The sequence below is a fragment of the Ambystoma mexicanum genome, chromosome 4q (assembly GCF_040938575.1).
Source record: "Ambystoma mexicanum isolate Mex_15411 chromosome 4q, UKY_AmexF1_1, whole genome shotgun sequence".
In the NCBI taxonomy this organism is placed as follows: domain Eukaryota; kingdom Metazoa; phylum Chordata; class Amphibia; order Caudata; family Ambystomatidae; genus Ambystoma; species Ambystoma mexicanum.
The window spans coordinates 194211331-194224810 of NC_090928.1; the positions used below are offsets into that span (position 1 = coordinate 194211331).

Below are 13480 nucleotides of genomic sequence, written 5' to 3' on the forward strand. Positions count from 1 at the left end.
GCTATGCCCCTTTCTTTTGGCAAGTATGATGGTCACCCAGGGGGATTAAAGGACTTCCTCGACGCCTGCAATGTTTATTTTGCCTTTCGCACCCATGCCTATGAATCCGCCAAGTCCAGAGTCGGATTTATTATTTCCAACCTCATTGGCAACGCACTGGCTTGGGCCACTCCCCTGGTAGCCAGAAATGATCCTTCCCTGAATGACTATGACCGTTTTGTGGAAGCCTTTAAGGATAAGTTCGACAGACCAGAAGTATTCTACTCTTCACTGGAAGCTATATTGGATGTCACACAAGGGAACACAGACGTTCAGACCTACATATCCCGCTTCCAGAGATTGGCGGCTAAGGCAGATTGGCCGGACTCTGCTCAACAAACAATATTCCGAAGAGGGCTACACGATGAAATCAAGGATGAGTTAACTCGTGTAGCTCGACCCTTGTCCTGCCAAGGACTGATGACTCTATCTCTACAGATCGAATTCCGTCTATCAGAACGGAGACAAGAAAGAAGACGAATCAGAGGCACCCCTCAGACTGTCGGTCTACCTGCTCCTTCTCCCACATCCAGGTCAAACCTCACTCCTGAAGAACCTATGCAAATAGGAGCCACCCGAGGACCTCTCACCCCTGAGGAACGCAAACGAAGAAGAGAAGCCGGATTGTGCATGTACTGCGGTTCCTCTAAACATTTACTAAGAAACTGTCCGGAAGTTCCTCCTAGGCGGAAGGAAAACTACAACCCTCGAGCTGTCGCAAGGGAAGTCTCGGGGGAATTGCCAAGTACCCTTGCAACTGCTCAAGAACCATGAATAACCCCGAGGAGAACAGTCTGATGGTGTTCCGAGTTAAATTGTGGCTATCTGACTCGAGTCCCACTGAAGTTCTTGCTATGTTGGATTGTGGAGCAGCCGGAAACTTTATGGACTCCAATTGGGCTAAGGAACATCAGGTGCCCACAAGACCAAAGACAACTCCCATACCTGTAGAAGGTGTGGATGGGAGGCCTTTGTCTTCCGGACCTATTACTAAAGAGACTATCCCTTTGAGGATGGAATTGAGCCACCATTCTGAATATTTGGTGTTCGATCAGATCCGAGCTGCGCACTTTCCAGTGGTCATTGGTATCCCTTGGTTAAGACGACACAATCCTCAGATCAACTGGAAGGCCAATAGAGTGAGCTTTAATTCGCACTTTTGTAGGTCCACTTGTATGAACCAGTCAATCGGCTTAACTCACCATGGCGGAAGGTCGGGTCCTGCTCTAAGTCCGGCTATCATCGCTTTGGTTCCAACACATTACCAAGAGTATTCGGAGGTGTTTTTAGACATCCAACCACGTGAGTTACCTCCTCACAGGGCAGAAGACTGTGGTATCGACTTACTTCCGGATGCTGTAGTTCCGTTTGGACGGATGTATCCCTTGTCTCTCCCTGAAAGAAAGGCTCTACGGTATTACCTAGACTCCAATCTTCAAAACGGGCTTATTCAGGAGTCTAGATCCGCTTGTGGTGCCTCCTTGTTCTTTATTCCAAAAAAGGATAGTGCAGAATTACGTCCATGTATTGACTATAGAGGTTTGAATAAGGTGACAATTCGGGACAGGTATCCCATGCCTTTGATCCGAGATATTCTGGAGGCAGTACAGGGGGCTATTTACTTCACCAAACTGGATTTAAGGGGCGCTTACCACCTCCTAAGGATAAGAAGAGGGGACGAATGGAAGACGGCGTTCCGCACCCCATTTGGACTTTTCGAGTATCGGGTGATGCCATTCGGCCTTGTCAATGCCCCAGCCATTTTTCAAAGATACATGGACAAGGTATTCGCGGATATGTTGTTCGTATCTGTTGTAGTGTACTTGGACGACATCCTGGTATTCTCCCAGACATTAACCGAGCATAGGGTACTGGTTAAGAGAGTACTACAACGTCTTAAAGAACACAAGCTATTAGCTAAACCGGAGAAGTGCCAATTCGAAACCACCTCTGTATCCTACCTAGGATTCCTTTTGTCAGAAAGAGGCATAGAGATGGATCCGGGTAAGGTTAAGGCCATCAGGGAATGGAGAGAACCCAATACCGTCAAGGAGCTACAAAGCTTCTTAGGGTTAGCAAATTTTTACAGGAGGTTCATTCCCAACTTCTCCAACCTAGTGCTTCCTCTGACCTCCCTGCTAAAGAAGGGTGTCAAGTTTGTCTTCGGAGAGGAACAACAGAAGGCTATGCTAACCCTTAAGGAGTGTTTTTCTTCTGCGCCTGTTCTGGTACAACCAGACCAAACCAAACCTTTCATTTTAGAGACTGATGCGTCGATAGGAGCGATAGGTGCTATCCTATTGCAGAAGGCCGCGGATGAGTGTGAACACCCAGTGGCATACTTTTCTAAGACCCTCACCAGCAGCGAACGCAATTACTCTGTTCTGGAAAGAGAGCTATTGGCCATCAAATTAGCCTGTCAAGAATGGCGACATCTCCTACAGGGCGCTGCCCATTGTTTTGTGATCAGAACGGACCATCGTAACCTTCGGGTTCTCCAACAAATGGAGTGTACCAATGCCCGACATGCCCGGTGGGCTCATTTTTTTTTGCAATTCGATTTTGTGATAACCTACATTCCCGGCTCTGAAAACAAGAAGGCACGAAGCATTGGGGACAGCTCAGGGAATTACGAAGGGCATGACCGTATTTTCCCCAATCTTAAGGTTTTAGCAACTGCGGTCTCCTTCCTCCAAGACCTGATACCTCAATATCAGGCTTGCACAGAACTCCCTTCTTCGGTCCGCTTACGTAGTGATGGGTTGTACTACCATGAAGACGCACTTTTCATTCCCACTAAAGATCTGCAGAAACTCATTCTTCCCTGGTGTCATGATTCTCCTTTGACAGGACATCCCGGGATCCGAAAGACCTATGAATTGCTGCAACGAGGTTTCTGGTGGCCAAGGGTAAGAAAGGATGTGCACCAGTATGTCACTTCATGCTCTATTTGTGCTTCTAATAAATACCGCACTGGCAAACCACTCGGTCTCTTGCAGCAGCATTCCTTACCATCACGACCATGGGAACACGTGTCTACAGACTTCATTGTCGAACTCCCTCCTTCTAACAACATGACAGTAATCATGGTCACAATAGACTCCTTCAGCAAGCTGGCCCACTTTTCTGCATTCAGGCAGATACCATCCGCTTCTGAGACCGCTGAGGTCTTTCTTCGAGACATTGTCCGACTGCATGGATTACCCCGGACTATTGTATCGGACAGGGGATCTCAGTTTACGTCCAAATTCTGGACTTCACTTTGTCAGACTTTAGGAATCCACCGCGCTCTTTCCTCGGGTTACCACCCTCAGAGTAACGGGCAGACAGAAAGGCTGAATGCCAGCCTAGAACAATACTTGCGGTGTTTCTGCAGTCCACAGCAGGAGAGGTGGTACCATTTCCTCTCGCAAGCAGAGTTTGCATACAATAACACTCTGCATACCTCTATCCAAATGAGCCCTTTTTTGTGCACGTATGGGTATCATCCTCAACATCTACCAGGTCTTAGTTCTCCAGCCACAAGGATCCCTGCCTTGGATGGTATCTTGCAGGAAATACAGGAAATTCATGGTCTTGCCAAGAAGGCACACCAGGCCAGTCTACAGACTCAAAAGAGATGGGCAGATAAGAACCGGGGATCTAATCCCAACTGGGGTGTGGGTCAACTGGTTTGGTTGTCAACCAAATTCCTACCTAGATGGGTTCCATGCTGGGAAGTTTTCCCCTCGATTTCTTGGGCCATTTTCTATCCTCCAACAAATCAATCCGGTAGCCTACAGGCTCAGACTTCCGGACTACCTCAAGAGAGTTCATCCGGTTTTTCACATATCCTTGCTTAAGGAGTATAAGGAAGATCCGTTCCTTAGACCCATCCACAAGGGTCGCGCCCAAGTACGATGTATTCCGGAAGAATACGAAGTGGCTTACCTGGTGGATTCCAGATACCGCAAGGGCAGACTCCAATACCTGGTACACTGGAAGGGCTATCCAGTGGAAGAAAGGTCCTGGGAACCAGTTAGCCACATCCACGCACCCAGACTTCTCAGGAAGTTCCATTATCTCCACCCGGGCAAGCCGGGGGGTTCCCCGAGAGGAAGGAGGTATACTGTCAGGAACCAGGATTGGAAATGCTGGAGTCGATGGAAGTTCCGACCCCGAGGATCTTTCTAGTCCTCATCCAACATGGCGCTATGCCTTGGAAGTTCCGAAACCGAGGATCTTTCTAGTCCTCATCCAACATGGCGCTATGCCTTTAAAAGCAGGCTCCGCCCCCCTGCTCGGCGCGTTGTATCTGTTGCTGTTTCTTTCAACGCTCCGAGTGCTGTTTACCTGTATCTTCCTTCCGTGATTCTACTCCTTCTACAGCCCTCCCGTAGCGAGCCTGAACTACGCTCGTTTCCTTTCCTCTCTTACCTATCCATTCCGCCAGCAGTTTTGGTTCAACTTCCTACCTTTAGGACGCAGTGCCTCTTCTTCGCACCGTGTTCTCCATTCCTTTTCTGCTGCCTTTTGTCCACTGCCAGCTCGGCAGCTCCCTTCTTACTTGATTCCGTACCCCCAGTCATATGCTGTGTTTTGCTCGCCTCCGCGAGGTTTATCTATTTTACCATTGGATTGTAATTTCGCCTCTCTGGATCCACAACAAGAGCTGCTGTGCCATCTCTTCGAATCATCATCCAGATCATATATGAACTAGGGTTTTTTCTGCCTCGTGCTTTTTCCCTAGATTGGAGGCTGGCCCCCTGGGGTTCCCCTAGGACAGGTCTTTGCCTCTGTCAAGGTGGCCTCCGGAGGGGCTAGACCTTACCTGCACGAAAAGAAGATTCGAGCACCCAAGGGTGCAAGAATAAAAGAAAAAAGACTCTAGAAGACTGAACCTGGCCATCAAGAATCCACCTCAGGAGAGTCAGGTGAGGAGAAGGGGGAGGTAGACTTAGATCCTGACAGTGTGGTTTATATGCTTGCCAGACCAGCTGCATCTTTATAAAAAAATGGAACATCCCCTATTTTTTGTTATCGGGGGGCTTCACTGACTAGGGGGAAGCATTACGTATGTCAAAAACAGTCGAGTCAGAAGCAGCCCCTCCCTCTTTTGTGAGTATTTTAGCCACCTTTGGACAAAATGCAGGTACAGTCAATTTACTGCAAGGGACCACACCTCTGTGTAATTGTTGAAAAATATTTTATTTGTAATGTATACAGGCTATATATAGGCTTAATTCAAAAACAAATAGTTGACAAACATCAATAATCTCAAACATCAATGCAGAACATATTATACAAAAGAGCTGCTGATTGATGTGCAAAACTGCTCATAACAGTGTGATATGGAGTTAGTAACCAAGTGCCTTTTGTGCAATAAAGTTGATTCTTATAACATAATTATTCTTTTCAGGCATTGAAACACTACCAATATAGATTTAACGGAAATACATTGTTCTGATCCAGTCCATTTGAATTTAATAATAAACAAAAATGGGATGCCTGTGCAACTCTACTCAGGTTATATACTAGCCTTCTGATAATGATTTTTTTATAAAGAAATAGGGATGACCAGGATTGTGGACGCTAAGAGAAAAGCACCAGGTGTAACTAATACGTTATCTGCATTCCAAGAATGAAGGTTAGTGTGTTTTCTTACTACCAAACATGAAGTTAAAAAAACGTTATAGAATAAGATGGAGAATTAAAATAATCATAGGATTATTACTGTAGGTGCCACGGCAAGAATAGACATAGTCCATAAAAAACATACAAATAACTTTAATGCTTCCCCCATGTGTTAACAATACAAAGGTTGGTAGCATCTTGTACTTTGGACAACTTTTATGCAAGTGTTTACACAAAAAGGACCCTCACTCAATGGTTTTACTTGTTGTGTTTGTTGTATTACAAAATAAAAATGAATTTCTATGGGGTAGTCCAGCGAATGAATTTCATTATGTGAATCAATGTTAAATTCCGATAAAGGCCTTGTTGTAATGTAAAAGAAAAGAACACTAAAGGATGGGTGGATCTTATGTGGAGGGCGGAAACACCCAGCGTCAACAGATTTGGTTTTTTTTTTCTAAAACATCCTAAACAAGGTTAGAAAACGCACCAAGGGCAATGTTAAATAAACCAAACAAATATAAAAGGAAGGATGAACTTTACAGCTCACCTATTGAGCTTTGTACTAAAACGATATGACTCATTTAACTGGATCAGAAAAATGAATTATTTCCGTAAAATAATCTGTATTGGTAGTGTTTTCATGCCCAAATGGTTACAAATAGTAAACTGAAAAGGATAATTATTCTGTAATAAGAAATATCTTTATTCCACAAAAGGCACTTGGTTACTAACCCCATATCACACAGCTCTTTTTTATAATAAGCTTTTGTGGATTATTGATCTTTGTGATATTACTGATGTTTGTCAACTATTTGTGTGTTATGTTTCTGAATCACGCCTATATATTAGAAATAAAAGATTTTCTTACAATGACAAGGAGGTGAGGTCTGTTGCAGTAAATTGAGTGTAACTGCATTTTGCCCACAGGTGGCTAAAATACTCACAAAAGAGGGGGAGTGGCCGCTGCATCAACAGGTGGTCTTGGGAGGATAGCTCAGGGTCAATGCTCTCCTTGGAAGCAAAACGACGCAAAGATTCGATCCCCGGGTCCGCGCTTAGAAACCTCAGGGTATTAAGCACGTTATAAATTACCAATTATAAAAACAGCGACAGCTTGACAAGCACCAAACTGCTCATGCCAGGGAAAATAAGCTATTGATAAAAAAAAATAATAATTTAAAAAAAAGATACAGGGTTCGAAATTGAGGTAGCTGGGAGCTATTTAGCTGCTGCTTCTACTCTAGAAGAGCCTAGGTAGCTTGAAAACAACAGCTACAAGGAGCTACTTTTAGCTACCCAGGCCAACTGGTGCTTTACAAACATGCATATCTAAACACATCTAAAACATTTTTAAACAGGAATCATATATAATAGACAAAAGTTAAAGTGTGGATCTCACGTGGAAATTAGATTTGCGGTGTGCTGTGTACTGGTTCCCCAGCAGTAGCTCCTGCCTACTGGGTGATGCCTAACACCCAGGAGCAGGTTTTAGCTCCTGCTTATGGAATCTTAATTTCATTCCCTGAGCTGTGTAAAAAGATCTTCATAAAAAGCCAAGGTTGGAGCACATTGATCAGCTGGGGGAGCAGTATGATCCAGCGAGAGAACCACCAGGAGCAGTGAATTGGTTTACAGAAGCCAGTAGTTCTGCATTCGGTCATGACACCATAGGTGGGTGTGGCACAGCTGACAAGCAGACTCAAAGACGTCATCCTGTGAAGGAGAAGCAGAAACCGTAATTGAGGCCGAAGAATTCCACTCGAAGATAACCAACACGGTATATCCTAAATATCTCCAATTCAGCATGAGTGGAAGCAGTAGAGAAAACCTCTTTTTTTTTAGGATCATCAGGAAATAGGATCAGCTCTTAGGTATGCAAGCTGTGCTGGGATTGCTGGAGTCAGCGCCCAATTGTAGGAAGTGGGCCATGAGACTATGAACTTCCTCTTGTCAGGCTCTACAACTGGGAAGACAGGCTAAAGTTCAAAATATTGCAGGAATGTCAACTCACACTGGTGGTGAGGTAGAGAGACGGAACGACTTGTCACACAGGCATTTGTTAGGAAAACAAAGCACTTTGCTGCATGGTTCTAGGTGGCCTTTCCTTGCATGTTCTGATATTGCACGGCTAGGGGGTCACACTTCAGGCCACATCTGCACGGTTATGAAAAAGGCAGCAGCATTTTGCACTTCTTGTAAGGCCTAAAACAGGACACCCTTTGAGGCTCGGATGGAGGGAGCAACCATAGATACAAGGGCAGTATTCACCAATAAAAACATAACACATTCAAAGTGTGGCATCTGTGGCACGTGAAAAGTAGGGACTGAAGTAGAGGGAAACTTGCCCGTCCCATTAAAAAAACTGCACTTCATTTCTAGCGGTAGTGGCACTAATCTCACATGGAGTGAAGCTGGAATCGCTTTGATACTCCCTGATGGTTACAAAGTTTTCATCCAGTCTGAACCTGGCAGCATTTAATAAGGAGAAGCATCTATTGGAATACTGCAATTTCTGACTAGTATCATGATTGTGGTTATTAAAATATTCCAGTAAATCTGTAGGGGAAAAAATGATTAACAAACACATTACTCCTTGTTCAGCTTGTACACACTAAGTAATTAAAGATAAAACATTTCTGAAGCATGTTCTGCAGCGTGATATTTTGTAGCAGAAAGACAGTTAATCACCAAAAAACAGAAAAACGAGGTATATTAATTTACAGAAAATTGAAGAAACTAAAAATGTAAAGTGGATTTTACAAGTTAGGGTTGGCACTTAGTAGCATGACTTGAATACAATCGTCTTCATGCTTTAAATTGTGATGCAATAATGCATGCAGTCCTTTCAAGGGGTTACATGCTATGCTCCATACAGCAGTCACTCTGAATCTTACTTGCGTACACAGAAAAGAGCCTAGATAGGATCAGCAAAGCTTCCAACACCTTAAAACTTTAAATCATCTGGTAGCGAAAGTGGAAAAAGGAAAGAGAAAAAAGAAGAGACTAAGAGAATAGGCACCCACGCAAGCAAACATGATATGTAGGTCGACATTAAAAACAAGAAACTAAGGGGTTGACATTACTCAATCACCTATCAAAGAAAATTGTACCATAACATTATGCGTAAGACAAAAGTACAGTTTAACATTAAATTAATAGTCATGACAGCAGCCCATCAAAAACATGCGCCCAAATATCTGTACAATATTATCCAACAGAGTAAATGATAGAACACTTGTACAAATTATGCAGGGTTGTGAGCATCAAATGGAGACAAGGTTTTGAATGTTAATCTTCTTTAACAGACTACCCGTTAGAAGTACCTTAAGAAACTATCTGGATTACATTTTTTGCGCCTCTCGCTGAAAAGGAGATATTTTTTTTTTTTTTTAGATGGGTGAAATTTGCTTTGCATTCCATTGCATTTAACAATATTGCTATTACAAACTTGCAAGTAGAGCAATACATAGAAAATTCATCAGTACAATGATCTCGCAGCACATATTTACAAAACATCTCCTTCAGACAGTAATCCTCTTCACCTCAAAAAACCATGCAACACTTTGTCAATCATACAAACCCTAAAGTACATAACAAAAGAAGGCAAACGTACAAAACATACAAGGTAAAACATTTTTCAAATGTATGACATTTTCTTTAAAATTGTCCTTAAAAAAATGTAAGACAAATAAATATATTCCTATTCCCTTCACTTTTTCCCTTCCTTATTAAAATGAGGGAATTATACTCACAGCCTCATTAAGATCCAAGATTTAAATCAATCACTGCATCCTCATTGGCCTGGTTTTCTCCCTTTCTGCAAGACCGTATGCAGACAATCTTGTTCAGGTTTTCATGGCCCGCCTATGCAAATCTTGTGCAGGGTGCCGCAGGGTTCCTCACTGTCGCTTTTGCTTTTTAATTTATATTTGCGTCCGATGGCAAATTTAATTGAATCGTTTGGCGCACATTTCTGTACCTACGCCGACGATACTCCATTTTAGATTGAACACTTCGGCTTCTGATCCAGCTGCTAAGCTTAGGTCTTGCCTGGGAGAGATTGACCAATGGATGTCTCAAAATTGGCTAAAACTCAACAGCGATAAAAACATGAGATCATGGTAGCCGGCCCCCGAGGCGCACATTCTGCCGGCCACCCTGAGGCACACGTTCTCTGGCACCGTGATTTCTGGCCTAACTCACTGGGACCATGTCCCTCTCCTAGCCTTTCGGTTAAAAGCCTAGGTGTTAAACTGCTGCCCTCAGGCTCTAGAGAGGGGCAGATTGCAGCAGTTTGTAGGTCAGGTTTTCCATTTGTGCCTTTGCAGTTTCGGGCAGCGGTAGTCACTGCTTCCATCATGGGCATCATAGACGATTGTAATGGTATCTATCTGGGCCAACATGATTTTTTGGCCCACCAGCTTCAAGTCCTCCAAAATTCTGATGTGCCCTTGGCGCTCAATACCCCATTTCGCATCAGCCTCGCATTAGCTTCCAGTCAAGAGTCGGATTACATTTTAAAACACTGTTGCGCATCATGCTTTTTTCATACAGGGCCATCTTTTTTACAATCTAAACTGACCCCTTATCGGCCTGTGCGTTCCTTCCGCTCTTCCTCTGCTAACTTGTTGGAAGTCCCTCGGTTTTGTAAAACCCGAGCAGGAGGTTGTTCTTTCTCTGTGCTTGCCTCAGCATTATGGAACTCTCTACCAGGTTCTTTAAGGGAGACTCCTGATAATCTTCAGTTCCGTAGAGCACTCAAGATCTTCTTGTTCTGAGCCCGGCAGGATCTGTTTCTTATCCTCTATTGTTGCTCTCTCCTTACTGGTTTTGCTAGCGCCCAGATGCCTTTTTGGCAGTGTTTTTTCCCTGCACTTTATAAATTATATTACATTACCTTCTAATATGTGAGGATTATATAGAAATATTTTGACTCATCGTTCATACCCTTATTCAGTAACTTACGTCTGAGCAGCCAGGCCCTATGAATATAGCGTGCTACTGCAAATACAATATGAAGTTCATTAGGGAATCTACAAAACTGAATCGCTTCAATAGTAAATCGAAAGCTAGTTGTCCTGAGAAGCGGTCTTAAATAGCAAACTCTCAAATCGGGTACAGATAAAGAAAAAGTGAGTAACTGTTTCCATACCTAGGCCACATAAAGGGCATATACCCGATTTGCCATGGTCCAAAGAATTAGTAAAGGATGCTAATTGAAGCGTTCCCATCCTAAAGCGCATAGACCGGGATTTCTCATATGGCGGATCTATGCATCAAGATAATATTGGTCCGGGAGGATAGCTCAGAGGCAACACGTTTGTCTTGGAAGCAAGACAACGCAGAGCAACACAGGTTTGAATCCCGGGCTTGCGCTTAGAAACTGGTTCCCCGGTATGAAGCGCATTATAAAAGAACAATTAATTATAATAATAATAACAGAACAATTAATATTCTAAACTAAAATCTAATTTGCCCTCAATGTAGGCTGGACCCAGCTTGATGATTCTCGCCATTTCAAGCATCAGCTATCTCTCGATTTTATAGTCCTCTTAATTCTGGGCAAAGCAGATTTATCCATTTTTGCCAGGGAATTCCCATAGTGCAGCTTCATTCAGCCCCATTAATTCCTTCTTCACATGTGTTACTGATGGGACACATCCCCCGCCCCCTCTCTAGACTCAGGAGATGTTTTAATTTTGAAAGTAGCTCAGTATTTCCACAGGCTTTCCGAACTCCAAGCCTGGGCCAGTAGTAGTAACAAAGTTACTCACCGTAGTGATTACCTTACTCCTAGTCTATAGTCCACTTTCCTCCACACTTTTGGGACATTCCGTCCTTTGGGACGAGACCGGAGCACTTTGAAGCATCAAAAAACGACTTATTGTACTTTTAATTTTACACAGGGTCACCGCACGTGGTCATAACCCCGCCTTCCTGAGCTCCACCCCATGCATCGCCCCTCAGTCCTTTTCTATCGCCAAAGTCGAAGGACCAATAGCAAAATAGAGCAAACTTTTTGGAGGAGAGGGGGCGGTGGGCGTATGGAGGAAAGGTGACTATGGACTACGAGTACCGCAGTCACTATGTTGAGTAAGTTTGTTATACTCCTACGTCCCATCTCCTTTCCTCCATACTTTTGGGAGATTCACAAGCGCTGACCAAAGAAATGGGAGGATGGAAATGTCCCTTACTGGAACAGGTTTTTATGAACAGCGTGGCCAAACTGGACATCAGCCCGGGAGCTCAGGTTAAGACAATAGTGTCGGCAAAAAGCAGGGGGAGAAGCCCACGTAGCCGCCTTCGCTATGGACTCCCAAGGGAAATACTTCTGGAAGGCAACAGCAGCCGCTTTGCCTCGGGCAAAATAAGCATGAACGCCCTTTGGCGTTGTACTGTATAAGCCTCTGAGTTACAGAAAGCGATCCATTGTGAAATGGAAGCTTTTGAGGCCGGTTTCCCTTTCGGGTCCCCGAAAGCAACCGAGTTGTGGGGAGCTTCTGAAATTGAAGATAACACTTCAGAGCCTTTCTGACATCTAGGTTTTGAAGCACCCTCTCCGCATCAGAGACTTGGTCCAAAAATAAAACCAGGAGGGATATTGACTGGTTTATGTGGAACTCAGACAATGCTCGGCGTCCTCGACGTTCCTGGACACCTCTAAACCCTGAAAAGGATCTTGTCTGGTTCCCCGTCCTCTGTGTATGGGCCGCTTTAGCTGGAGGATTTTTTGCTAGGACTGACAAAGATTTAGCCGTCAATGTGCTTGATTTTGTCTTGCTGAGTTCCTCGTTGGCGGAGGAGTGGAAAAGCTCTTTCCCTTGCCGAGCGACCAACTCCAACCACAGAGTACGCAGACTTACAGAACGCTGCTGCAGCCATGCGGGAACCACCGGACTATACAAGCGAATTTAGATCTACATCGCGCGTACACTTTGGTGAGTGATCTAATCGTTCATTTTTCCACACACAGCTATCTAGCATGTACGAAGCTCCCACATAGTTATACTACGAACGCTGATCGCAGCTACTTATCATTGCAGTTTTCACGCAGACACGCGGATGTTCTCCGGGCACCGCAGGGCGAGCCGAGACTCGCTACCCACAATTTCATTACAGTGCATGTATGGACCATAACTGCAAGGTAATTCCAATTTTTATGCTACACACATGACATCCACACAGAATATACAATAGGTATAGACCTTGTGTCTTTACTTCCATTACTGTATCTCCTGTTTTAGGTTTGCGGCAATCACCTGAAACCCACTGAGAATGGGGCTTCAAAAAAGGCCTCTGCAAGTGTCCAACTGCCACTGTATATCTGAAGGCTCAGCCTCCTCACTAACTGCACAAGATAAGCTGCTCACAACTAATAAGGGAAATGGGTGACCCTGTGCTTTGCCTTTCAATAAACATTTCTAGTTTCTGTTGTAGTATCAGAGTACTTACCCGATGTGGCTTGTTTTAGGGATTATAAAAGCATACCCTTATGCTTTTTCCATTAATTAGGCACTGCGAAGGACCTATCCTAGTCCTGACTACCACTAATCTCAATGGTTTCGACCTCAAGAATACCAACTCAGGTAATTATTAACCTACATAGGTTTCGAACTCATTGACTGAGCAAAAATAGAGAAATAGGAACAGTGGCTTACTCCATTTTATGTTTGTTTTTTCTGACAGGTTAAGAAAGATTAGAAATTCTACGTATAAACTATTCCAAGCACCAGAGCGTACCACCACGCTTCTAACTACTGGGTTATCCACTCCTGATGAATTTCTTACATTTGTGTAGCTCTGAACTGAAACATGTTGAGATTTC

General features: G+C 44.0%; 1 protein-coding gene across 2 annotated transcripts in view; it reads right to left on the reverse strand.

Moving 5' to 3' along the window:
- Positions 1-13480, reverse strand: part of LATS1 (large tumor suppressor kinase 1) — a 659187-nt gene that overhangs the window by 397062 nt on the left and 248645 nt on the right. Inside the window, exon 5 of one of the 2 annotated variants that reach the window (XR_011268115.1) lies at positions 8550-8616. The exons of the other annotated variant lie outside the window; for it this stretch is intronic. The gene's annotated coding sequence lies outside the window, so the exon portion shown is untranslated. The remainder of the gene's footprint in view (positions 1-8549; positions 8617-13480) is intronic. 2 annotated transcript variants of the gene reach the window in all.